The sequence below is a fragment of the Lygodium microphyllum genome, chromosome 7 (assembly GCF_053477565.2).
Source record: "Lygodium microphyllum isolate KBCC chromosome 7, Lygodium_microphyllum_v1.1.10, whole genome shotgun sequence".
Lineage (NCBI taxonomy): Eukaryota > Viridiplantae > Streptophyta > Polypodiopsida > Schizaeales > Lygodiaceae > Lygodium > Lygodium microphyllum.
Genome location: NC_141141.1, coordinates 131,929,789 through 131,955,488, shown reverse-complemented (window position 1 = coordinate 131,955,488; position 25,700 = coordinate 131,929,789).

Sequence of the window (25,700 nt, the reverse complement as noted above, 5' to 3'; positions counted from 1 at the left end):
ATATCAAGGACACACTGCTTTCTTGCCGGAGGGTCACAAAGTGAGGGAAGGTTTTCTTGAACGACCTCTAATAGGAATGAATACCCAAAGTTAGTATGAGTTGAAATGGTCCACATGGAGTCGCATCCAAACGGAATGCGGCAGTTCTCAGTTTTTTACGAGTTGCTGTATTGGACCCAATTACAGATCAACCACTTGTTGGATCCGATGAATATTTTCAAGAATGTGGGCAGCTTACTATGGGACCACATCACATGAAAGAGAGACACTATAGGGGCACGAATGGATTTGAAGGAGGTAGGCAAGATGGAGATCCTTTGGCTGCAATTGAGTGGTGATGGTTGCTTGCAACTACCTCGTGCTCCTTGGGTTTTTTCCACTAAAGAAGAGCACATTGTGAAGCAAATTATCAAGTCTATTCACACTTCAACGGTTATGATGTGTTCTCTCAAGTCCACGTTTTCTAAAGACGACCAATTATCAAGGCTAAAATCCCATAGTTGGCATAAGATATGTCAAGTTTGTACTACGAATGGATTATAAGTGACCTGCGTATTTCGCTATTTGGAATACTACTGTGGCACTCCTACACCTCAAGATGCACCACTCATATATAGAACACATATGATATATGCTCCACTCTTTTGATTAATCATTTTAGGAGATGTAATACATTCCTCCATTACACACTCCTCAAGGAGATCGATCACTAGCCCTATGGCTTAGGGTCCCTCACGTCCTCAATAGGTCAATGTTCACAAAGGCAATTGATGTGCATCCAGGATGATACCATGTGTTGCATGCAATGCAATTGTGCATGATTTGTAGTGCTCAAACATAAAACCATCATTGTAAAGGTGTAAAAATATTTTTTTTCATGCATTTACTCTAAACATAAATGTTGTGCTGTATAGGGCCAACACAGAGCACGCTCATGCTACTGAACCCTCTTAATTTCCAAAACCACATGTCTTTAACACCCCTCTTCTCCCTACCACTTAAGGATGTGCATTTAGTGGTAGGTTTGGAGAGCATTTCTAATGTATTTTTTCTTATAAAAGAAGTAAATACCCAATTTAATATAATTTTAGGGCTAAACTAAGGCTCATCCTCATGTCCCAACCTTATCATACATTCACAAACACAAATGTGTTTTTTTCTTTTTTTTTAAAAGATGTAAAAACTATATTTTTTCTCATTTTTTAATTTTTTTATTTACTAATTTGGACTGATTAAGCTTGCTGAGAATTATTTTTATATCACATTCCATAGGAACACCGTATACACAACAAAACCCCAAAAACTCATGATTTTTCTTAAAATCTCAATGTTGTGGATTTTGCATATTTATTTATAAATTATTAGATAATTGATTTTTTTTTAATTCCCTTAACATTATTGATAGATCACAGTATTGACAACCAAGTACAACCATCTTCAACCATTTGGCACTTCAATTTCCCTCCTCTTTGGTGTGGTACAAGTAGGCTTATCTTCCTGAAAATGCAAAGAGCGAATTTCACATTCCAATTTTGCAGGGAATTTATCACATAAAACGATTAAATTTACAACTTACTAATAGAATTGCACTTTATATCGTACGCATTCTTGTAATTGGAGGCCTGATGACACTTCCCAATAGCCATGAGGTAGGGCAACTTAGCTCGTCAAATCCCATGAAACGATGTGCACTAGACAACCATAAAAATTATCAAACTGCCACAGAATACACAACAAAGCACAAGAACAGCTCTCGGCCTACCCCTTTGACAAAATCCAAGGCATGAAAATCCTCAAAGGAAAGGCCTAGCATAATCTGACAGAAATTAAGAGTGAGTTGCTAACCAACTGCTTCAACATAGAATGGCTAAAAAGAACCATCAAAGAAGTCATCCTAGGTGGTAGTTTGAACTACGGACCCAACTGAGGACAACTAGACTAGGAACTCCTACTAGGTGAGGACTTCTATAGCTTGGTCATCATAAATTTTCTTTTAACACATTTTTCTTTCAAGGTTTCCATAGTCGGGTGTGTAAAAAAGAGAGAGATGAGTTTAGTGACCCAAGGAGAACATGTTATCGGCCTCAAGTCGTCCTGACTTGGTACCCAAGAACCTACCAAGCTCTTGCGAGGAAATACTTAAATATTTTTCTTTTTCGCTCACTTTTGTTTTCACTCCAACCTTCCTTAGTATTTCTTTTCCAGCTAGATGCCATCCCTCGGAAGAGAATGCATGCCCCGAGTGGTCTCCCCAGGAACCTATCAAGCCTTTGCAAAGTGATAATCAATAGCTCTTGATTTTTCTTTCTTTTCTTTTCTATTTTAGGGGTTGGAATCCCTTTTTACATAGCTTTTTATTTTTATATTTCAAGGAGATTCAAAATTTTCTCTTCTTTTATTTTGGCTGGCTTCTCTAATTGCCTCACACTAGTAAGGACTCCTAAAACAACTGCCTAGCAGGCTAGTAGAATAGGCTCACTAGGACAATCTCCTAAAAATAGGTCTTAGAATGCTTGACAACATCTTGAAAGAAGGTAGACAACTACTCAAACCTCCCCCAGATATACCTAACCTAACCCTAGGACTTCATGCCTTGATTGTTGGTCCCCAACAAAAGAACAATTCTCCCGAAGTACATAAATACATATAGCATAAAAGTACTAAAACAAAACCCATTAACCGCACTTGCATTAAATAAACACATGGCCCCCTTGGGCTAACGAGATGGGACATTTCACTATAGAATGACTAGCCCTCTTGGCCTAATGAGATAATCCACAAAATGACCATTCACCAGCATATTGCTAAAACAAATCCTTGGTCCTAACATAACTCTACTAAAGCATAAGATCGTCGACCAAGGATAAAGGCTCCTCAGACCCTACACTAAATGCATTAGGTTATTGGCTAACCCCCTGCATAAATAACAATGGCTGTCCGATGAATACGAGGATAAACAATCCTATGCGTGCATGATAGAATAGGAAGATGCTCAATTGCTATTTGACTCATAACCCAAACTAGCCATCAACAACCAAAATAGGATGTGTCAGCAAACAACAAGAAGGCCGCCCCAAAGTAGTCTTGGGCTAATGTTAGAAGGTAATTGTAAGAGCTCCCTTGGATCATAATTGAAAAAGACATATTCAACAAAAGCATAATTGGCCAAGGAATCCACAAAGTGATTCCATTGTTGAGAAACTAGCTAACGAGTCACCATCTCAAAAATATGCAACATATCCAAGGTTGCACAATGGTACCACATCTGTAGGATGGGATCTCACACACTATAGGTCCCATTCAACTAGTTGACCACTAACTGTGAGTTACCTGTCACAAATAACTAATAGATACTACCACATCAATCCCATAATCAAGGCCTTATATTCTGCGATATTAGGAGCAAAAGAGTATCCTAAATATACTCTCATTTTCATAACAACCCTACGTCGGGAATCTTTAATGATCACACTAACACTCATATGTTTAGTAATGGGCCCTCTAGAAGCTCCATCAAAATAAAAAGTATATCCCCAGTCTTCATTTATAGGCCATGCCATATTTCTTAGCTCACTTGTACTTATGATAATCAAAGTCAATCCAAGAGAGAGGATGTATAATAGGTACAATCCCTCCTTCCTCGCTGAACTCAATGGGAATAATTGTAAGAATCCTTTGACAATGGTGGCAATAGACCTTAATATCCCATGTGAAAGATCCATCTTGCCACTCAATAACCCGATAACCTTTACTCCACCAAATCACTTGGCCTTGGTGGGGTAACACTACTCTAAATATGGATGCTCAAGATAAGGAATGATTCTTCCCATTTGATTATCTTGGTACCTACTACTGCAAGTTAAAGCTAAATCATGAAGAACTTGCATAGGCCTCAAGTTCGTGTCAGCCCTTACACGTATAAGGCTTCAGCTTATTAAAGTTAACTTTATTTTTAAACTCCACCCCCTACAAATATGCTAAAAGGGTTGTAGAACCATTCTTTTCAATGCATACAATTTTATATGGCCCATCCCATTTGGGTTCTAGTTTACTAGAAAATACATGAAGAGCAACACTAACTAGCCTTTCACAAATTTATATTTCTTAGCTTGAAGGTCACGAAGTTCTTTCATTCTCTTCTTCACTATCTCTTGATAAAATAAAGCCTACAATCGAATTTCATCAAGTTGCACAAGAGAAATAAATCTTTCCTGGACTGCTTTTGCCTCACCCAACGAATGATTGAGAGCAAATCGCACAGTAGGCAGCTCCAATGGTAAGACACACTCTTCCCCATATACCAGCTTAAATGGGGTGTGGCATGTAGCTCTCTTAAAACTGGATGTTTCCTTAGAGTTATCCTTCATCGTTGCTCAAGATTCAAACCACTTTGTAAAGTAGTCTATTGCTACAATGATATAATACTTCTACATTAGTTGATGAAGGATATATTGGTCCAACAAAATCAATATCCCATTTTTCAAAGGATAATGTAATTAAAATAGGGTTTAGTAGCCGCTTATGATTCTCCTTGGCATCATGTCTTTGGCAAACACCACATCGCTTAACATCATTAAAAGCATCCTGAAAACTTGATGGCCACCAATATCCAGCAAGGAGAGCTTTCTCGGCAGTAAGCCATCTAGCCCCACATGTTGAATCATGGCATTCCTCAAGAATGAATAAATGGTATCTCATCAGGTACTACACATCAGGGATGAATCTTGTCCACACCTTTCCGATACAAGACACCTGCTATAATCGAGAAGCATAGTGCTTGCTACTCAATCTTTCTCTTCTCAGACTTTGATAGAGTGGCCCCAACCACTCCTGTAGATAGATAATACATTATAGCTGCATATCAAGAAGGGATGGAAGTTGTATCAATTTTGAATAGACCTTCAATGTCACTCCCTTCATCCAAAATTTCCTTTGGCTCCCTGAAATCCACAAGACATTCCACAATGCCCTGTAGCTTTGGTGGCTTACTTCTAATGTCATAATCGAACTCTTGCAAAGCGATTAACCACTTTGCTAAATGGTCAGGTGGTTGCAACTTGTTTATCAATAGTCTAAGTCCCTCCGCCTTCATTAAAAATACCACTTTCTCATAGAGAATATAGTGTCTAACTTTATTTGTCGTGAAAACCATTCCAAGGCACAATTTCTCCATATAAGTATACTTAATTTTAGATATCTCCAATTTATGACTAGTAAAGGCTATTGGATGATACCATTTCTCTTTCCAAATTTGGGCTAAACGACAGCTGTGATCCTATACATTGTTGATGCTGAAACTATATAAAAGACCTCACCTCTTTTGGATGCTTTTAGGATTGGCATTTTCGCTAGTTCTTGCTTCACATCCTCAAAAGATACCTAATAAGCTTTGCTCCAATTAAACAGACAGCTAAAAGATAACAAGTTTGTCAATGGCAATGTTTTTTCTACCATTGCATTAATAAATCTCCAATAATATCCTAGTGATGACAGAAAGTTGTGTACCTCTTTTGGAGTGCACGATGAACTCATAGCAACTATAGCCTTTATCTTTTTCGGGTCAGTCATAATCCCCGCTGAGCTAACCACATGGCCTAGTAACAATCCATGGAGCACCCCAAAGATGCACTTTCGTGGATTAAGAGCAATGCAAAATTATCTACAATGTTCAAAACATTTTCTTAAAATAATCAGTTGTCTTTCCCCTGTGGTGGTTGCCCCCAGTTCATCGATAAAAAATTTTGACTCCTTGTCACCAAAAGTCTTATTAGTTGTACGTTGCCAAGACCCTAGCACGTTGCATAACCCAAAGGCCATCACATGATACTCAAAGGTATTGAAGATAATTATAAATGTTATTTTTAGCTTATCTTCCTCTGCAATAGTCATTTGGTTGTATCCAGCAAAGCAATCCTTATATGAATAGATTCTCCTACCTGCTAATTGATCTAAAAACTGATCAATAAATGGCAACAGATAGTAATCCTTAACCATCTGCTTATTAAGCTCTCTAAAATCTACGCAAAGTTGAATCTTATTATTATTATTCTTCATGATAACGATTGGTGAACACCACTTTATGTATTGTATAGGAAATATTAGGCCAACTTTTCGTAATTTTGTCAATTTCTCGAATAGCCCGTCCCTTAGTTCAAAAGGCATATGCTTTTTTTTTTGTCACAAGGGCAGTTACCTTCCTTTAGGGGAATGGTATGAACAGCCAAGATGGGAGTAATATCTCTCAACTCATCATAACTCCAAGCAAAGATGTCGCAGAATTCCTGAATCAAGGACACATAGTCCTTCCTTTCTTCCAAACTTAGCATGGACCCTAATTTAATTGGCCATCATGAATCATTCAATATACCAAGGTCCAACTCCATTATGTCCGCATCTCTTATCCTCTCTTGAGTCTCGGCTCATTCAAAGTTACTTGATAGATATCCTCTGTATGGACCCCTCATTGGATCCATCACTTGATGATGTCTCATTACTAACTGCATTCTCTAATGTATCTATCTCTGTAGAGGATAAAGGAACTCTCTCACTTTGAGGAGATTTAGGGTAGGCATCTACTAATACATGTATAGTACCTCTGCCAAATATCAACCGACCAGCGGGTATATCAACTTGGCAGTCCGCTTGTAAGATCCATGGCCTACCTAGCAATACTTGATAGCTAATCTACCCCATGAACCTAATCCCCCTAAAGTTTAGAATGCATTCCACATTAGCGACAATCACATGGACTTTAGTAATGCACCCTTCATGTTGTCTTAAACTATCATCAACCATTCGGAGAATTGTGGAGGCATCCTTTTGGATTTCTAACCCTAGCCTCTCCATCAATTCTGAACTCATAATGTTGACGGAGGATCCAGTGTCTATAATAGCATGATCCTCTAATATTCCATCAACATATGCCGCCACCCTTAAACAATGCTTTTCAATATGCTCAAACCAATAATCTCTCCTACCCGTGCAATGCCTAAGGGCTCCACAATATACCTAGTGTGCAAAATCATTTTAAATTCTTTGTGCACTCCTAGAGAAAACTTACTTAACTATAGGAGATTTACATTCGGCTTAACCTCACAAAGAGAACTTGCTAAATTGAATTCATGATAGTTAGCAATAGCTCTCTTCTCCTGCCATACCATTCTCTCCCCTTTGGTCTTTGAATAGGCTTTGGGGCTTCTTTCTTGGCTTTTGCCTTCTTCTTTGGCAATTCCTTATCCTTCTTGGGGTCAATTTTTATGAGGTGTCCGCTAGGCTCACTCCAAGGCACACGTTTTTGTAGTCCATTAGTAGGTTTTCCAAGTGACGCCGCTCGGTGCTCTCCCTGAGAACATCACGAGGTTTGTCACTTAGACCCCACATTGAGTCTACATCGCAAACGGAAGAGTTTTGATTGAACCCACTAGGATCGGCCTAAATTTCTAGGTTCCTAAAATCAGTCGGATCTCCTAGCAGCCAGCTAGCATCAATAATTTTGAGTTTTCACTTCTATAGGATTACTCGATCTGAGGCGGGATCTGAGGTGGACTTGCTGTTGCACTTGGTTCAAAGAGAATGGGAGACGAAGGGGAGTGTGGTATGTTAACCCTCTTGCCCAACTATAAGGAAAAATCCCATTTTGGCCCCTTAAAATAATACAAGTTGGTTCTATCTAATGATTAGTTGATCAATTTAACATCTTCCTATTTCTATTGCCGATTTAGAAAAGCTCCTAGCTAATCGAGACCACCCTACCATTGGACAGACCCTTCGGGGGTGACGTCCATCCACTTTCCTTTGATGATGGGATCATCTTTATTTTTTAAATTACCTACATCACATTTATTGGAACATATACAACTAGCTTCCTTAATTATTCCGTTAAATTAAGGGTTTCTTCACGTAATTTATCTCAGGGATATGCATACAATTCAAACAACCCTTGAGTAAAACAGTTTCTTTATTATTTTGGAAGTTTATTAAAATTTCCATATTTTTGACCCTGCAGAAGATATATAGAATTCCACGGGGGTATTCTGCCCACCAAGATTCCACCCTTGTAACTAGTATTTAGGGTTCCAAGATCCCATCTTGGGTCACGAAGGAGCTCGTTAGATTCTAAGAGTAATGCGAAATTTATGGCCAGAGCTCCCCCTAGCACCCACATCTCCTACTTCCTGATGCTATCCCTACAGACAAACCTTTCGCTATACGGAGCCATGGTCTAAGCCTCTCAAAATGATAACCATGACCCCCTCTTGGAGTAGGGTTTCGTAGTTAGCTTAGGGGTAGCCTAGTGCGACATTTCCTTTTATATTTTTTGTCAATGTTTTTAATCAAAGATCTAGATTCTAGCAAACACAAAGAATCCTTTCAGATAATGAAAATCACACCATCATGCAGTTTACAGCTTCCCTAGCCAAGGTAGATCTTACCCTAAGGTAACCTTAAATTCTAATGAGGATTCTCCTCCCCATAAAGAAGTGTTGAGTACATCTCTTACAACATGTTAAGCAATACATGAATTTTCCTTTTGGGGCTAACTTATCCAACATAAACAAATTTCCTTTAGAAAAAAAATTGTGACAGTAATTTAATGAGATGATTTACAAAATCCTTAAATAGACATTCACTTTTCATAACAAGCATTAATCAACCTTAACCTTGTTGCATTGACAATATATCGAGTTATTTTATTAATTGCAAGTGTGCATATAGTCTTTTACTTACTTTGTTGTGGGAGCTTTTGCTCAACCACCAAATCCATGGACCGCTTATTGTTTCAAGCGTTCCAAGTCGAGCACTAATGGCTACCTCTCACATAGCTGACGTGCCATCCATATCTATGGGTGTAGTGAGCTTACCTCCATGCCGATTGAGTTACCTCCTCTCCTACACACTCCAGTAGCTCCATGGTCCAAGTGCAAGCTTCAAGTAAGCTCCATCCTCAAGCTCCATGCTCCAAGCTCCATTTCCGCGAGCAAGTCAAGAGAAGGAAAGAGAAGAGAAGATGGAGAGCTTCTCCTCCTTGGTCCCTCACCCTCACACACTCACTCCCTCACACTCCCTCACTCAAGCACAAGCTCAAGCAAGCAAGAAGAAGAAGAAGAAGAGGAGAGCCACTTTTGGTCACACACAAGAATGAGGTTCTCATTCACTTTTCAACTTTATATACAAAACCCTAAATCCCTTTTGGGTGGCCATCCCTTTATCCCCTTTTTTACATGGGTGGCTGTGGCCTAGGCCCTTTTTCCCATTGTCCTCCTATCTTCCTAGCTTCCTTCCTAATGCCCATCTACCTTTACAAATTGCACGGCCGACCTAGACAGAGAGAGTGGCCACTGATCATGCTTTGGGCCATGAAATGTGGGCAATTGGCAAGGGTGGTTTTCACTTTCGGTGGTGTGGCTTCATCATGGCTCTTTGTGAGGTTGGTGGTCGTGCGGTGACTTGGGCATTGGACACTTTCGTACAAAGACCTGTGTCATCTTGCATCCCCTTGACACTTCATGAGGGTATATGTAAATCACATGCATCAATTATGACGAACATCTGCAACACAAAAATACATTACTTCATCTAAATCCTATGGTGTTGATTGCGATGCATCTCATCTGAGCTTGTTAAAGACGTGCCATGCATTAGTAATAAGAAAGGTTTGTATAGTTGGGGGAGGCTTGCCCCTTGAACCACTTAAGACAAAAAGTTGGCAGGATGGCGTTTGGCAAGCACCTCATACAACATAGGGCCTACTCAATTTGTACAAGGCAGGGTGAATTTGGATGGTCAGGCGATTGGGGCTGTGCCGATGGTGGGCTCTTGGCAGGCCGGGCAGGGAAGATGTCGGCTGGGACCCAAAAGGTATAGTCCCTGGCCGCCTTAATCTCAAGAATGCCTCGAACAAATTCATCAAATTCCTCCTTGAATCGAGCTTCCTTCTCCTCCTTTGAGCACCTAGTGCCTGAGCTTCTGGGGAGGGCCTGCATAGATGGGGTTGCCATTCCCTAGGTGTTCCCCTGAGCTTCTATTTTCTTGGCCTAGGAAGTTTTTGGCATGTGTCTAGGGTGGTGCCGCTTGGGGCCTCACTTATTTGCATACCTTTTAATGGTAGGCACATAGCATTTTAGCGAAGGAGCTTGTGCCGCATGCTCCCTCCGACGGCAATTACCGTCCTTGCAGGCCAGCTGCACTGGATGCTCCATGATTGCTACTATAGAGGAAATCTACAAAATGTGAATCAAGGTTAGGCTTTGAGGCAGGATATAATTCTTTGCATGAAATGGATTAAACAGTGGATTATCAAGTGCATATGAGGAGGAAGTGCGAGGTGAGGCATGTACTGCTTGTTGTAGAGGGACGGCCCCCATGATGATGTTCATTCTGCCTGGACTGCACGGCGTATTCCAGCCATTAGAAAATCTTGCCTTATGCAAAGTTGCATGGACTGGTTGTCATGGAGTGGAGGAGGGCTTGTCCTTGGAAGGATAGACCAAAAAGGGGAAAGGTGTATAGAAGGGGGCGATGCCTCATCTATGCTATCAAAGATGTTGGTCAGGGCTTCCTATGGCAGTAATGAGGGTTCCATGCTCTCCACTTGGAGGCGGGAATGGTCACATGACTTCTAAATGTGTGGTGAGAGAAGGACTTGAGGAGCTCAGCCTGTCAAACCCAATAGTTCTCCCTGCGCTTGACTATCATTGATTGCTTGTGTTGATATTATCTATATAGGGTCAGAAAACTCATTGTTTATTTATGTACATATTTATGAATCTATGTCACTTCATGAGGATAAAAACCAATTGTAAAACTCAAGATTGTACTAGAGTGTGGCACACGCATTCAGTACTCGTGGCAGCTTACTCAATAACGATAGATATTTTGCAACATCGAGTAGCATGGTACCTTGTCCGAGTCTACTGGCAACATGTAATTTCTCCTCAGTGAGAACCTTATCAGCTAGAGAGTTCTCTTGGCTAGTTCTAGCTAAGTCCGTACCCCGAATGGCAGTCAGCACTTGAAAGGAAGTTGGTGCCACATAGGTTGGGTCTCTTTGAGACCCCGTCATTTGGCCAGTCGCTCATCTGAGACTGTCATAATCTGGGCTCCTAGTCCGGCCATTGCAATGCGGTTTTCAAACCAACATTTTTCAAATTGACTTTGACCCTCTGATTTCGCTTTAGTTTCTCTATCTCTAAGAGATTTGGTTGGCAGAGCACATAATTGAATGTTACAGTTAAGCATAGTTCGTCTGCTTCCTCATCAGAGGTGAGTCGCATGCCTTCATGTAGGAGCATGTCATAGTGCTCGTCAAGATGTTCTTGCTCTTCCCAGGATAGGGGAAATGGCAAGTATTCTTCAAGCTGCTCCCTAGGGAATGCGCCCATGTTTGCAAGGACATAGACACGTGCGAACACTTTGAGCTTAGCATCCAACTCAATTAAGCATTCTGTGACACTTCTATGTTCAATGAGGGATTGCTCGGTTGCTATCTCATGCAAGGTTCTAGGAGTTTCCCTAGGCTTTAGCATAGTTGGGGGCTCAGGCCTAGATGAGCAAGATTGGTCAATGCTAGGATTGCCTATGCTCTTGGAATTTCCATGTTTCTCCTAAGGCCTTGCTGCTATTGTGTCATGGTTCTCCTTAGATGTGATCGGTATAGTCTTGTCACCCTATTGTGACAGTGTTGTATCCACTCTTGATTGGTCAATGCGAGTTCTATTGTCGGTGGATTGAGTGTTGCAAGCAACCATTGATGGTAATGGTTACTTGGATTTTTCAGAGCACATGGATATGTCTGAGGTTTCACCATTGTAAGGAGAGATGGCAATGGGTTCATTGGTGGATGGGCTCGATACTTTATTCCTTAGCTCTTCGGCACTCTTGGTCTCAATCTTCTTGGGGTCTACAACCTCTTGCAACTGCCATTGTTGTTTTAGTTGTTTTGTCTTCTTTTTCTTGGGCAATTGCGGTGTCTCCTTTAAGGACTCAAGACTATGAACTAGGTCAATCGTTGATGTGCTTGGATGGGCCTTAGCACTCTCTTTCTCTAGTGTGTCCTCATGGGACATAGTTGCGGCCTCCTGAACAGTCCTGCTAGGTTGTGAGGGTATAACTGCCTCTATTTTTGGAGAGTCTAGCTCTTCAACTTGTTCTTCTCCATTAAGCTCCTCCAGCCTAGGCTTTAGGTGCTTTGGAAATGCTGGAGTTGTCAAGGACGTTGGTTGGGACAGCTCCTCCACAGGCGAATGGCTAAGGACACGTTCCACAAGGGGCATTCTCACGCTGGAGGGCTGTGACTATTGTGATCCCTGATTGGGAGTAGTAGCAGCTAGTTCAGTGTGTTGGCTACTATTGATGGATTGCGGTGTCAAGTCCTTAGACCGATCGGAAGTGGTCATGTCTTTTTTTTCCCTTTGAGCATTCGCTTGTGTGGATCGAGATCTAGTCACATTAGGTTGCACAGGCCTATCCTTGGGCCGAGAGCTACGGGTGGTGTCATGTTCCACCTCTTGGACATTTGGAAGCTTAGATGGAGATAGAGGTTGGAATTAAGCAGCTCCACTTGATGGATACTGTTGTGCTTCTTGTGTCCATTTAGGAAAAGAGGGTGTAGGAGATCTGGGACTCTTAGGTGGCTGAAAGATTTGCTCACGGCTGCTAGACGATTGTTCCATTTGCTTTGTTGAGCAATCAGCCTTCTTATGAGTAGCGTTGTGCCTATGGTGCTCATGATCCTCTTGGGAAGTCAAAAGCTCCTTGAGCACTAGAGGTCTTTGTGCACACTCAATGGTTACATTTGACATCTACTTATTAAGCATGCTATGCTCTTTCTTTCTAATACTCATGTTTGGTTTCTTGCCCCGAGACATGGATTTTATCTTAGATTTCCTCATGTGCCTCTTTGCTTTTGATGCAATCTGGCCTTCAGCTGATAAAGGTGGTTTAACAGGGGGTTTTGGTACCCAAATCCATCGGTTACATACGTAATACCCTCGAGCATGTAGCGACGATTTGGATATCCATCACACCGTTCTGTTGGCTCTCCATCGATACCTTCATCTATAAGGCTTGGGCTTCTTTTGTGGTCTTCTACGATATTTGTAAGTCCAAAGCCTATCCTTGGCATTGTTTCCTAACCTTCTTGTTTCAAGCATGGCCTCACTCACTGATTCTCGTTGTTCAACCTGTGCTTGTATCAACTCTTTCAATAGGTCCTTGCTCTCACCACTAGGCTTGCCTATTATGTCAGCACCTTCCTTGCCTTTCCTTTGAGGTTGATGAGGTCACCCTTGCTAAAGGTTGTGACTATCCTCACACCTGGTAGTGTCAAGTGTATCCTCTATGCTATATAATCAGCCTCACACTTCGTCGCCCTTGCTAAAGGTTGTGACTATCCTCACACCTGGTAGTGTCAAGTGTATCCTCTATGCTACATAATCAGCCTCACACTTGGTTGCCCTTTTGAAGGGTCTTCCTAGGAGGGTTTCCTTTCCGCAATTAGCACTATTTGGAGGAACATGAAATAGGATAGGCAAGCTTTCAGTTTCAATTGTCGCGAGGATTTTGCACTTTCCTATAAGTGCTTGTGGGTGTCCCCCGCAAGGACTAAGAGCTGCATTAGTCGGTGTGAGCTCTGGTTGGCCTAGTAGGGTCCATGCTTCATAGGTTAAGATATTAAAATCTGCTCCTTCATCAATTAGAGCATCGATAGTGTGCTCTCTTTTCGCTGAGTTTGATCCTAAGATAAGCAGGTGGTACTATGTCTTCGTCTTTCGGGTCTTGGCTTGTAAATTTAAGCCTTTTGAAAAATTCCCTTGAGTCCTCAACTGCATGACCAGATGTGGGTTCTCCACTGATGTCTTGGATCGTCTGTGCAATGTTATTCAAGATGCATCTATCGTCAGGACTGTCATATCTAGTCATCCTCGTAGTTGTAGCTTGATGTTGTTGATTTCCGCTTTGACTAGATGCAGTCCAAATGCAACACATACGTGTTTTTGCACTGTGGCCTTTTTGCCCTTATTGGCTAGGTTGGCCCATTGAGGTTCTAGGGTCTCTGTTTGTCTTTGTTCGGTTAGGGGCTTTTGGTTGCTCTTTTGCAGGTGTGAATCTATGCTTCTGTAAAGCAATGAGTACACTAGGATCTAATTTGGAGGACCTGCCACGGTGCACATTTTCTCTCCAACCTACTTGGGGGGGTGCGGAGGGGACAGAGCCCCCTCTGCGGGGGTCTCGGGGGGGAAGGGGGGGGTGTAGTCCCCCCTGGCCCGCAGGGCCATTAGGTAAATGCCAAGCACGATTTGAAGGATTGTTCGTAGCCAAATTTTGAACTGCTTACTCTAAATTTCAGCCCAGTGATCGATCTATGATATGGTTTTGGCTCTATATGGTCTCTCAATCAGTTTCAAGTCTACAGGTTAAGATTTAAAAAAATCCAAATTCAGCCCAATAGGTCCAAATTGCAGGGGTCGAATGCCCAATTCGGCCGTCCGAGGGCCGAGGGGGACCGAATGAGAAAGACCAAATGTAACTGGGCCGAATGTCAAATTCGACCAGTTCGAATGTGGTTGTTCGAGAGCCGAGTGGGCCGAAGGCCGAGTGGCCGGGCCGAATGTCAACTTATCCGAGCGGGGTTGGGCCCAATTGGCAAAGCCGAGGGTCAAATTTTAAAGCTGGTTCGAATGCTGGACTTGGACAGGCCAAGTGAAAGGCGTCTGAGTGTAGTTGGCCGAGGGCCAAATGGTAACTAGTTCGAATGGGCCGAGGGCTTGTTTCAAGTGTTCCAACCCGAGCACTAATGGCTACCTCTCACATAGCCGACGCACCATCCATATCTATGGGTGTAGTGAGCTTACCTCCATGCCAATTGAGTTACTCCTCTCCCATACACTCTGGTAACTCCATGATCCAAGTGCAAGCTTCAAGCAAGCTCCATCCTCATGCTCCACGCTCCACGCTCCAAGCTCCATTTCCGCAAGCAAGTCAAGAGAAGGGAAGAGAAGAGAAGATGAGAGGAGAAGATGGAGAGCTTCTCCTCCTCGGTCCCTCACTCTCACACACTCACTCCCTCACACTCTCACACTCTATCACTCAAGCACAAGCTCAAGCAAGCAAGAAGAAAAAGAAGAAGAGGAGGAGAGCCACTTTTGGCCACACATAAGAATGAACTTCTCATTCACTTTTCAACTTTATATACAAAACCCTAAATCCCTTTTGGGTGGCCATCCCTTTATCCCCTTTTTTACATGGCCGTCGTGGCCTAGGCCCTTTTTGCCATTATCCTCCTATCTTCCTAGCTTCCTTTCTACTGCCCATCTACCTTTACAAATTGCACAGGTGAGAGCTCGACACTCTTTAAATTAAATCATGATGCACTTCCGCTTTTATAAAAGTATTGACTTGCACTTTTTCTTGTGCACATTTTTCCTTTATTTAGGACTTTTCTACACTTCCTGTGTTTTCATATTTTTCTTGGCGCGTCTTTGTCTTTTGTTTCACTTTTGCCTTGGCCTTGTCTTCTGCTTTAGATTTTCCTACTTTTCCACCTTGTTCGTTTGAGAGTTAACATTCGTGCAATATCCTCATACAACTATTTCCATCATGATCTTACGAATTATAATCTTGATTACTATAACTACAAATCATAGGTTGTAGTTAACCATTTATGTGTGTATTAATATGCTCTCTAGATGAAAGTGTCAATTTGTGTAAGTGAAAAATATGGAAGCTAATATATATATATATATATATATATATATATATATATATATATAGTACTTAATTCTTATACGGATGTTGTAACAAGTGGGATACATACAAACTAGGGGTTAGATACCCAGTCACACACTGACCGGGGTATATAAGGTGTAAGAGTCTCAGATTAGGACAATTGGTTATTATTAACAACATACTCTTCACCTTCATCTTCAGCTTCCATGGCTTCCTCCTTCCTTCTCTCCTCTTTTCTATATTTCTCTCTCCTCTTCTAGTCTTCTTTTCTCTTCTTCTTGCTCTCTTTCTCTCTCTTTAGCTCTTCTTCTCTCTCCTCTCAGTTTCATTCATTACAAGTGGTATCAAAGCTTCAGGCTTTGGTCCTTTTCTTATTTCCATTTTCTTCCTTTTCAATTCCCAAAAACCCTAGTTACTCATCTTACATGTACATGTACATCGAAAAGGACTATAGTTAATCTCAACTTTTTAGAGCAAGCAGGAGCTATGGTTGGAGATTCAGACATATCCAAAGGTAAAACAATTAAAATAGCAAGTCATCACTTCTTTTCAGGTAAATTTTAGGGGTTTCAGGGCAATTTAGAGGTTCAACAATTTAGAGGAGGGGAAAACCGCAGTCACTTTTTGTTTCAGACTTCTCTCTCTTCCCCACCAAGGTTTTCTCTCAAGCTTCCATGGTGGACTACCCCCAAATCCCTTCTTCCTAGCTGCAACCAACCCTGAGCCTCAACATTTAGTCACCCCAAAAGCTCCCTGAGGTGATCCTCCACCTGGCAAATACCTTGGTGGCTAGCAATAGCCCACATGGACAATAGGTAGCAATTTTGCATTGAGCTACCTACTCCCCAGTCCTCAACCCTACTCCCTCCCTGCTTGTGGGCTTTGGTCCAGGACCCTTGGGCATGCAAACCCCCCTTCTCTGGGTAAACTTGATCCCCCCCTCTTGTTGGCCTACCTTCTGATCAAGCACTCTACTGTATACTTCATGTGGGCAGCCATTAAAGCTCAATTCAAGCTCTTCTCCTAGCCCACAACCTCTTGAGCTCCATCCCCCTCTCAGGAGATCTCTTAACCCCTTTTTGACCTTCCCTACCTGAATTGGAGACATGGAGCTCAATATGCATGGGTGTTTTGTAGGCAGCCATTAAAGCTTCACTTGAAGCTTTCCTTCTTTGAAGCTCAAGCTTGGGAACAAGTATAGTAGCCATCATCATCATTGGAAGCACTCAAATGCTAAAGCCTTCATCCATGGGAGTGCTCCAGCCAATCATGCTTGCTTGATGGAGAAAATGGGCATCATGATGGGCTATACTTTGACCATCTTCTCTGAGCACTGAAGAGGTATGACCATCTAATCTTAATCTCTCATGGTTATCCACTTACTGAGCTTAATCCCTTTGTTGGAGAGATTAAAGATTGCATAGGCTTAGTAGTCAATTCCTCTTATATACATGCATCATAACTTATCCTGAAATTCATTGTATTGGCTGACATTAACCCCATCTTGTCTTGTGATCTTGGATAAGCCTCAAAGTGAGTAATAGCCATTGTAATTGGGTAAGTAGCAGCCAGTGAGTCACTGGACTACCAAGGTAACCTCTACCCCAACCCTTGTTCATTCCTTGCATCTCATGAAAAGGCCCAATGTCTCCTTTCTAATGCATCTCATGTTGGTTGCTTAATAAAAATGTCTACCATGTATACTTCCGCTGAGGAAAAAGTCCGATGTCAGGCAAGGTGGTAAGACAAAAGAGAGGTGACCTTCCCTTACCACTTAAGACCCTGAAGGGGTGCACAACTTGGCCTGGGGGGAACTTTGCCCACCTCTCGGTGATCTGGAGCCCGATACTTGTATGCAGGTGCATGTATTTCCCCTTAGTTAAAACTATATCCTTGGCTAGTTTCTTCAGGACTTTGTTCTTAATAAATTCATCTTGAATTCACTAGTTTTTTTATCCATGGGGTTAACATTAAAATTCCTCATGATTTATCTTGAGTTCTAGGTATTCATAGTTTTCCTAATAGTTTCTAGCCTATAAGATGTTCTAATAATTTACCAAGTGAATACTCTAAGATCGCAGTTTTTTTCAAAAGACTTATCTTATTTCTATTGAATTTGGATAGTTGAATTTTTAGAAAAATTGGTGGTATTGCGATTGGTAAAGGATTGTTATCCGCACCCGTGACTCCATTAGTGACTCCCGTGCTCGCAACCCCAACTATTGCTTCCACGTTAGTAGGGTCATTCACAATTTTTTCTTTTGAATTCTTTTTCTTCAGGGCCATGATGGAAATATAATTCATAGAAGAAGAAGAACACAACAGTAATACCGGTTGGCAAGGGTGTAAGACTCTCGATGATGATGATGGATATTGCAAGATTCAATGTAGGCCTCACGGATGGTTCTTCTTGCTTCATGGAGGGAAATACTTCTCTCGGAATAGGGACAAGAGTAAAGGTATGACTTCTAATCGGATTGATAGAATAGCATAAAGTTCTTCAGTGTCTTCTCTTCTCGGATTAGAGTAGAAGAGGGTGAGAGACCTTCTGTGTATCCCCTTCCTTGGGGTGAATGGAATAATGTCTCTTTGTCTCACAGAATAGAGTCTTCTCCTTCTCGATCAGCATCTCTTCCTTGTCAAGATTGCTCTTGTTCCTCTTCTTGGTCATCCCAAGCCCTCAATTTATAGTTTGCAGGGGAGGGGGTAAAATTGAGGACACTCACTTTTTTAGCGTTTTTTGATGACATCATAGATGACAAAGAGAGAATGATTTCTTTTAGCGTTTCTAATGACATCATTGATGATGTCAGAGAGGGAGATCCATTTTTGTAGCGTGAAAATAAAAATTTACGAATCTATGGGTGAGCACTACGTGGTGTGTCGTTGGGCGGGCATCACTCTAAGGAGGTGACCAAGGCATAGACCTTGGCATACATGGCAATGGGTTATGAAGGCTTTGATGGCGCCATTGGCTATGCGCGAGAAGCTCCCACTAGCTTGTAGGAAAATCTTCCTGAGAGGTCACCCATCTCAGCAGTGTCGTCACTCAAGTGCCCTTAACTGCCAAGTGACTATCCACTAGGCTAGTTCTTTTTGTTGTTCTATACTATAAGCTTAGTTTTAATAAGCTAGTCTTGGGAGGGTCTCCCAAGTCTTTCTTCCATGAACTGGCATATAATACCTCATTAATAATAATAATTGTCTTCATAATGAGAGTTAGTTTCATAATTAGAGCTAGTTTTTTAAAAATGTGCAACATAAATCAAATTTCTTTGGAATATATACGCACATTAAAATAAATGAAGTAATGGAGACATTACATTAAGATATAGATTCTCCAAGGTTTTGGAGCTAGTTCCTCTTACAAATGAGAAGGCATACAATATTCTTAATGTGCCACCATACAAGAAGAAGGAGAACATAGGTCCTAAAGTGGAGAATGTCACATATGAGAGAGATACAAGATGGCATGAGAAGGAGGAAAAGGCTACAAAGGAACAAGCAGAGTAATGGAGGGAGCATAAGAGGAAGAAAGAAAAAGAAAAAGAATCATAGCAATTAAGACCTCTAGAGAATGAGATTTTTGACATGCTTAATAGGGTCAACCCAATAGGTTTTAGTGTGTATTGCTTCTTGCCTAGTGACATTGACAAGAGAAATGATACTTTTTTGGGACTCAAAATGTGTGTAGATCCTTAAGAATAAGAGGAGAGAAGTAAATAACTCCATCTTTCTTGGTGAATTGAGGTATAATATATCTAAACTTGTTTATTTTTAAGAATGATATTCTTTTATCAATAATTTTTTTCCATATACTTACTATTTTACTACTTTTACTAGGTGTATGATACATAAACCCCCTTTTGATATATATATAGCAAAAGGTTGAGATTCTCAATCCTTCAATCTCCCATTGTATGAGGCTAAGTGAGCTTGAAGCAAATGTATTTAATCATTGGCTCTGTAGAATTGATTTTGGTGCCTTGGAGCTTGTTATGATTCCATATCATGAAAGGTAAGTTGTTTTGTATTTTTTACTTTTAAAAGAGTTTATTATAATAAATTATTTACCTATTATTATTTTTAAATCTCATTGGAGCCTAATTGCCATAGACTATGTAGATAAGCAATGATTTTTATCAATTATTTGAAAGAAATACATGAAAATGCTAAGATATAAGTTGAATTTTTCCAAGGCTTTCTGATCATTTGAACCTTTATTTATTGTAAGTACTCTAAATTTTATTTATTTATTATATAGAGCCATAAAGAAATTAATTAAAGTTCTACAAAAAAGCCTCATATGCCTTTTGATCTACTTACACAAATGGAGTATGGACAAGTTGTGGTAAGTTTTTTATCAAATACATCAAGCTACTTGCTTCTATAACTACCATAATTAAGTTGTTTATTTTGCTTTGTGTTGTTATTTGTAGAGCCCTTATCAAGATGATATTCATTCTTGTGGGGAGGGTAATTATAAATGCCAAAATATTGGTCAAGTTTATTTATCTTAATGATGACAAATTTATCAAGGTAATGTATTTTTAAGATATTGTTTCACTCAAAAAGAGAGTAATTGCAAAATAACACTAAACTATCATTCTTTTCTTTCAAATATGTGATAGTTTTCCAATTATTGTTACAACAATGAGAATGTTTGGTATGTAGAGCAAAGATATTCAAAGAAATACTTGTCAATTGGATACAAGAAGAATAAGGAAACAAGGTGGCATAAGGAGGGGGTAGAGGAGGAGGTAGAGACTTTGGAAATAGAGGAGGGGCCCTTAACACCTAAGGTAACCAAAGCATCAAAGAAGATCAAAAGAACTCTTGAAAAGGATATTCCTTATAAAAAGATATAGCCTTAGTGTATCGTCTTACATAACATCATGTATATAGATAATGAAGAAAACAAATACAAATTTGCTACAATATTTGAGCTCATATTTATATTGAAAGTAAAGAGATATTTTCTTCAATGCCCTTGCATTGTATCTTTCTCTCTCTTTTGTTTGACATCTACAAAAAAATTAGCATAGATGTTCACCATTCAAGAAGTTGATTCAAATATATATATATACTATAAATGACTTGATGTACAAACTTACCTGTTTTTTGTTATGTTGGAATGCAAATGAACATGGCAATTTAATATCTTCATTCTAAAAATCCAATCTCACTTGATGTAGTGTATATGATGATCTAACCTTTAATATTGTAATAATATTCTCATTGAGCCAAATATCAATGTTCACTATAGGATCTTTACTAAAATCGTCAAGATTTTGATCCAAAGCAACTAGCCTACTACTAACATAATGCCATCTACTATAATAAAAGCTAGCTAAGGATGAAATTTTGAGTAGCAAGCATGTATGTGCAAGTACTAGAGTCTTAATCTATCTTACAAGTTATCTTTCTTTCTATCCTTTTATCCCACCCCTCATTAATAAATTGTAGGACATGATCATATACAAGTCTCTTAATTGATAGTATGGCCTTTGATCTTTGTATCTTAACATTGGAAACAAAATCAATAAATACATTAGTAGACATAAACAAAGAAATCTTGATTAGCTTGCTTGAGATATTAGATTTTAACATTTTCTGTATCTCAAAAAATATTTTAGATCTATAGCTCTCACTTTTGGGTGGACTTGGTAAAGACCACTTAAATCTTGTAAAATCAGGCAAAGAAAGCATGGATATTGCTCCCATTGGCCATTATGCACATGGATAATATAAGAATACTCATAAAAAATATGCCATTCTCTACGAATTGTGTTTTTCTCCTACCTTTGTATATTTCTTCTCCATTTAAACCATGCATAATATCAAGAATATCAATAATAGACTCGATTGGCTTCCATTTCTTAAGATTAGAGGATAGACATCTACATATAAAAACAAAACTTGTCACAATAAAACTTAATACCAAGTTTAATAAAAGAAAATCATTGAGAATAAAATACTCACAATTTGGTCAATGTAATGGACGACTTGAAGCTCTAGGTTCTAAATATAACTCTTTATGCATTAATACATGTTGTACTAAAATCTCTTTTATGCTTTTCTTGTTTGCGCCAAGTCTGAAATCTTTGATCTTACCCTTTCAAGCAGAGATGAAGGAGCTCTCACATCTTTGTCTTTTTTTTCATTTTGCTTGTTGCATGGCAATCCAAGTATCTTTGCTAATAATGGTAGGAATCCATATGCCATTGTAACGTGTCCACCTCTTCCCGTTCAGGACACGTCTTAGCAGTCCATCGGAAAGAGAGTCTAGAAAGCTCTGCCCGGCACTCCCATGGAATGTTACGGGGTTTGCAATCTAGGACTTCCTGCGTCTGCCACATTGCGGAAGTATTCCGACCATTCCCACTTAGGACCGCGACCTGAATCAGGGTTTCTCCTAATGGTCACTTTCCTAAACGGCAGCTAGCGTTGAACCCCAAGCAAACTACTTTATGCAGAAATGCTAGGGATGAAGTGCATTCATGCTGCACTTGGTTCAAGGAGAATGGGAAACGAGAGGGATGCAAGGCTCGATCTCTCTGCCCATAAGACATAGTCCCATTCTGTTCCCCTAAAACAACATAAATCGGGATTCTAGTAACCTAAACTCTAGGTCAGTGCCCTTGCTGTTCATTTCCTTTGAGAAGAGCTCCTTGCTGCCCATTTCGATTGAGAAATTTTCCTGGCCAACCGGGACCACCCATCCGTAGGACGGACCCATGGCCACTTCCACCACACTTTCCTCAGGGTTGCTTTAATTGTCTAATTACCTACCACAATTAGTTGGACACGCATAAAACAACTTTCTTAATTAGCCAGTTAGACACTGGTTCCTTCACGTAATCTTAGCACTTGACATAGAAAAACAGTGCCAAACAAGTTCCTTTTCAATAGGTTATCTTATTTATCTTTGGAATACATCCATAAAGTCCAGCCCGTAGGCTAATCCATAATCTGCCCGAAGGCTATCCATTATCCACAAGGATTACTAATCCAAGATTCCGCCTGTAGACTAGTATACGGGCCTCGAGATCCAATCCTGAGTTGCATTGGCCTCTTGTGCAAGGCTTAGAAGGCAAGGGATTTACGACCAGAGCCCCCCTGGCACCCAAGTGTCCTCCTACTCCAAGTAGGGCTCAACGGAGAGAGCTCACGCGGCGGGTTCGGTCCACTTTCCCAGCGCGGCTAACAACCCCCTTGGTTAGGGTTAGGCAGACAGTTGGGGGTAACTGATACTGCCTCTCCCTTCAGGCCTTCAACCTGAAGCATTAATTAACTTTCCATCTTTTAGTTCTTTGAGAAAACAATGCAAACAGTGCTCCTAAACTATTACAAGCATAATCAATCCAGTGGTCATTTATTTGGCCAACTGCTAAGGAGTGAATCATTCTCTCCAAATGCATCCAGCATTTGATCTGGGATCAATTGCAACTTGGCAAGATCCCCAAGGGTTTGTTTGTTCACCCTTTTGTCATTGGCTTAGGGCCATACCCTGTTAACCCAACTTAACCAACACCTTAGGTTTCATAAATCAACAGTAAATCCTAGCGACCATGTCGCTCTAACTTGATTGATCCTTTACTTCCAAGCAAATACATATCTTCCCTTAACTTAGCAATTGTCCCCAAGAAAGGTGATGTAATAGGATAATTACTCATCCTCTTGCAAGTTAAACTTGCGCAAGAACCTGCCAACCTCATTCCAAGGAATGGCAAAACTCTCTTGTGATCAAACCACAAGGCCATGCGATGTTGCAACTTGTTGCACATGTTGCATCTATTCCATGGGATCATTTCACCCATTGAACAACGTTTCTTGGTCAAGGAGTTATGTTTAGACAAGAAGCAGGGTTTAGGGTGTCTTCTTACCCAACCCAATCCTAATTACACTAGGCATTGCACTAGACCGGACGATCCTTAGGGTAGAAACCCTAGATCCTTAGGGTAGAAACCCTAGATCATTAAAGGAAACCCTAGATCGAATGATCCTTAGGGTAGAAACCCTAGATCGTTATTTGCATGAGCATCCAATTGACCCAACATTCTGTGAATGTGGTAAGGACCTTTGGGTTTGAGGGTTTCGATTTGGTAACAAGTGCAAAACTAGGCCGAATCCTTAACGTACCAAACCCTAGTTAGCACTTGGGGTATTTATCGTATCAACTAAACCATGCCTATATGAATCCCTTGCGGGTTAGATGATTTAGATAATTCGATCTACTTATCTTGCGACAAGGAAGAACCTTTCCTAGAGATGATAAACTTGATCTAAAGGAGAAAAATAGTTGCAAAATGTCACAATACATGTAAACATGCGATTCATTGCTTCTACGTACCACTAGATTCGCAATAACCCTATCTTTTCCTTGGTAAAGTCAAAACGCATGATAATTTGAAGAATAACTTACCTAGGACCTACTAGGACTTCCATCAAAGAATCATGGCTACAACTTTTGTGTCTAGCATTTGAGTTTCATGCCTTGATAAGCCATGCAATCCTTTCTAAATGCCACTCGATGAATTGAAATTTACGCACGACAAATGTGCAACATGCAACCCTTTCCTAACTACAACGTAGTTAATGAAGTTCATGCAAAGTGAAAATTGTAGGACTAGTGTTGGCTTATTCCATTTTTGCAAGCACATGTGACATGCAAGTCCATAGAATCATTTTCATGCTCTGCTATTTCTTTTCAGGTAACATCCTACGGGTGTTAACGACTTTTCCTCATGAATCATTACAATGAAGATATTGACTAAAATGCGACATACGCCTATTCTTTCCATGTCTAGTAAAAAATGCACCTAACAATTTCATTCCTTTGCCCCAAGTAATAGGCGTTTAGATGCACTCCTTTGGAAATGCACCAAAAATAGCAACATGCAGCTAATCTCGTAAGACAGACAACTCTGGAAATGCAAACGTTCCAATTTCATGACATGCACCAACCTTATCTAACGTTTAAAGAGATAATTTATCAAATGTATTTTTATCGCTGCCACATGCATTAACGATAAGCATAAAATGCATTATGCCTTATGGAATTAAGCATGCCTAAAACATTTCTTTATGTGAGAATAAACTCGAAAAATCCTGGACTTGTGGGCTCGGGGAGATGTCCACGTGTAAGCTTGGGGAGGAACCTCCCACAGGTGCACCTTGCGACTTCTTGGGAGCCATCATTGATGACTTGAACTCCGCGGATTACCCTCGCTTCCACACGTTCTCCGAATAGCCTCAAGAATTTCCTTCTCCCTCGTACATAGGAGATTCCTTCACCAGATTTCGGATCTTTAAAAAGCCAGGGGCTTGTGGACTTTGGGCTTATGGGGAGGCTTGTGGGAAGGGAGCTTTTACAAGACTAGTTTAAAACCCAGGGAGGGTGCGTAGGAACAAGGCCCAAAGCCTTATCCTTTAGAAGCTTCTTAGAGAAGCTTCTGAACTAGAGCAAGGCCGATGTGGAAAAAAGGAGCCCAATGATTGGGTGGAAGATCTCGTTGACGAAGGGGGAATTATGAGGATATTGGCAAGGGGAGGAAAGCGGCGGCAGCAACAAGCTGTGGAGGCGGCGTTTCCTCTCGGTGGCGGCACAATAGTCCATCACAGCGGCAGGTGGTCGGTGACAACAGCATTCCCCCTCCCTCTATTCGTTGGTCTTCTAGCGCGGCGACCGTTCATCTCACTGCAGCCTATCCTCCTTCCTCCCTACAATCCCACTAGCACAACGCCCTCCCTTCTTCTCTCTAATCCTCCTCTCCCTTCTTCTCTCTACAGCACGGCGATGGCAGCAGTTGTTCATCCCTTCCTTCTTATCCAACACTAAGGGGTGTTCTTATATAGGCTTAAAGGGGGGGAGGAAAGCCACCACGTAGCCGGTGCATGGCTCTCCCCCCATACACCAACTTCAACACATCATCTCCTTCTCCCATTTCTTTCCCTCCATCCACGTATCCGCT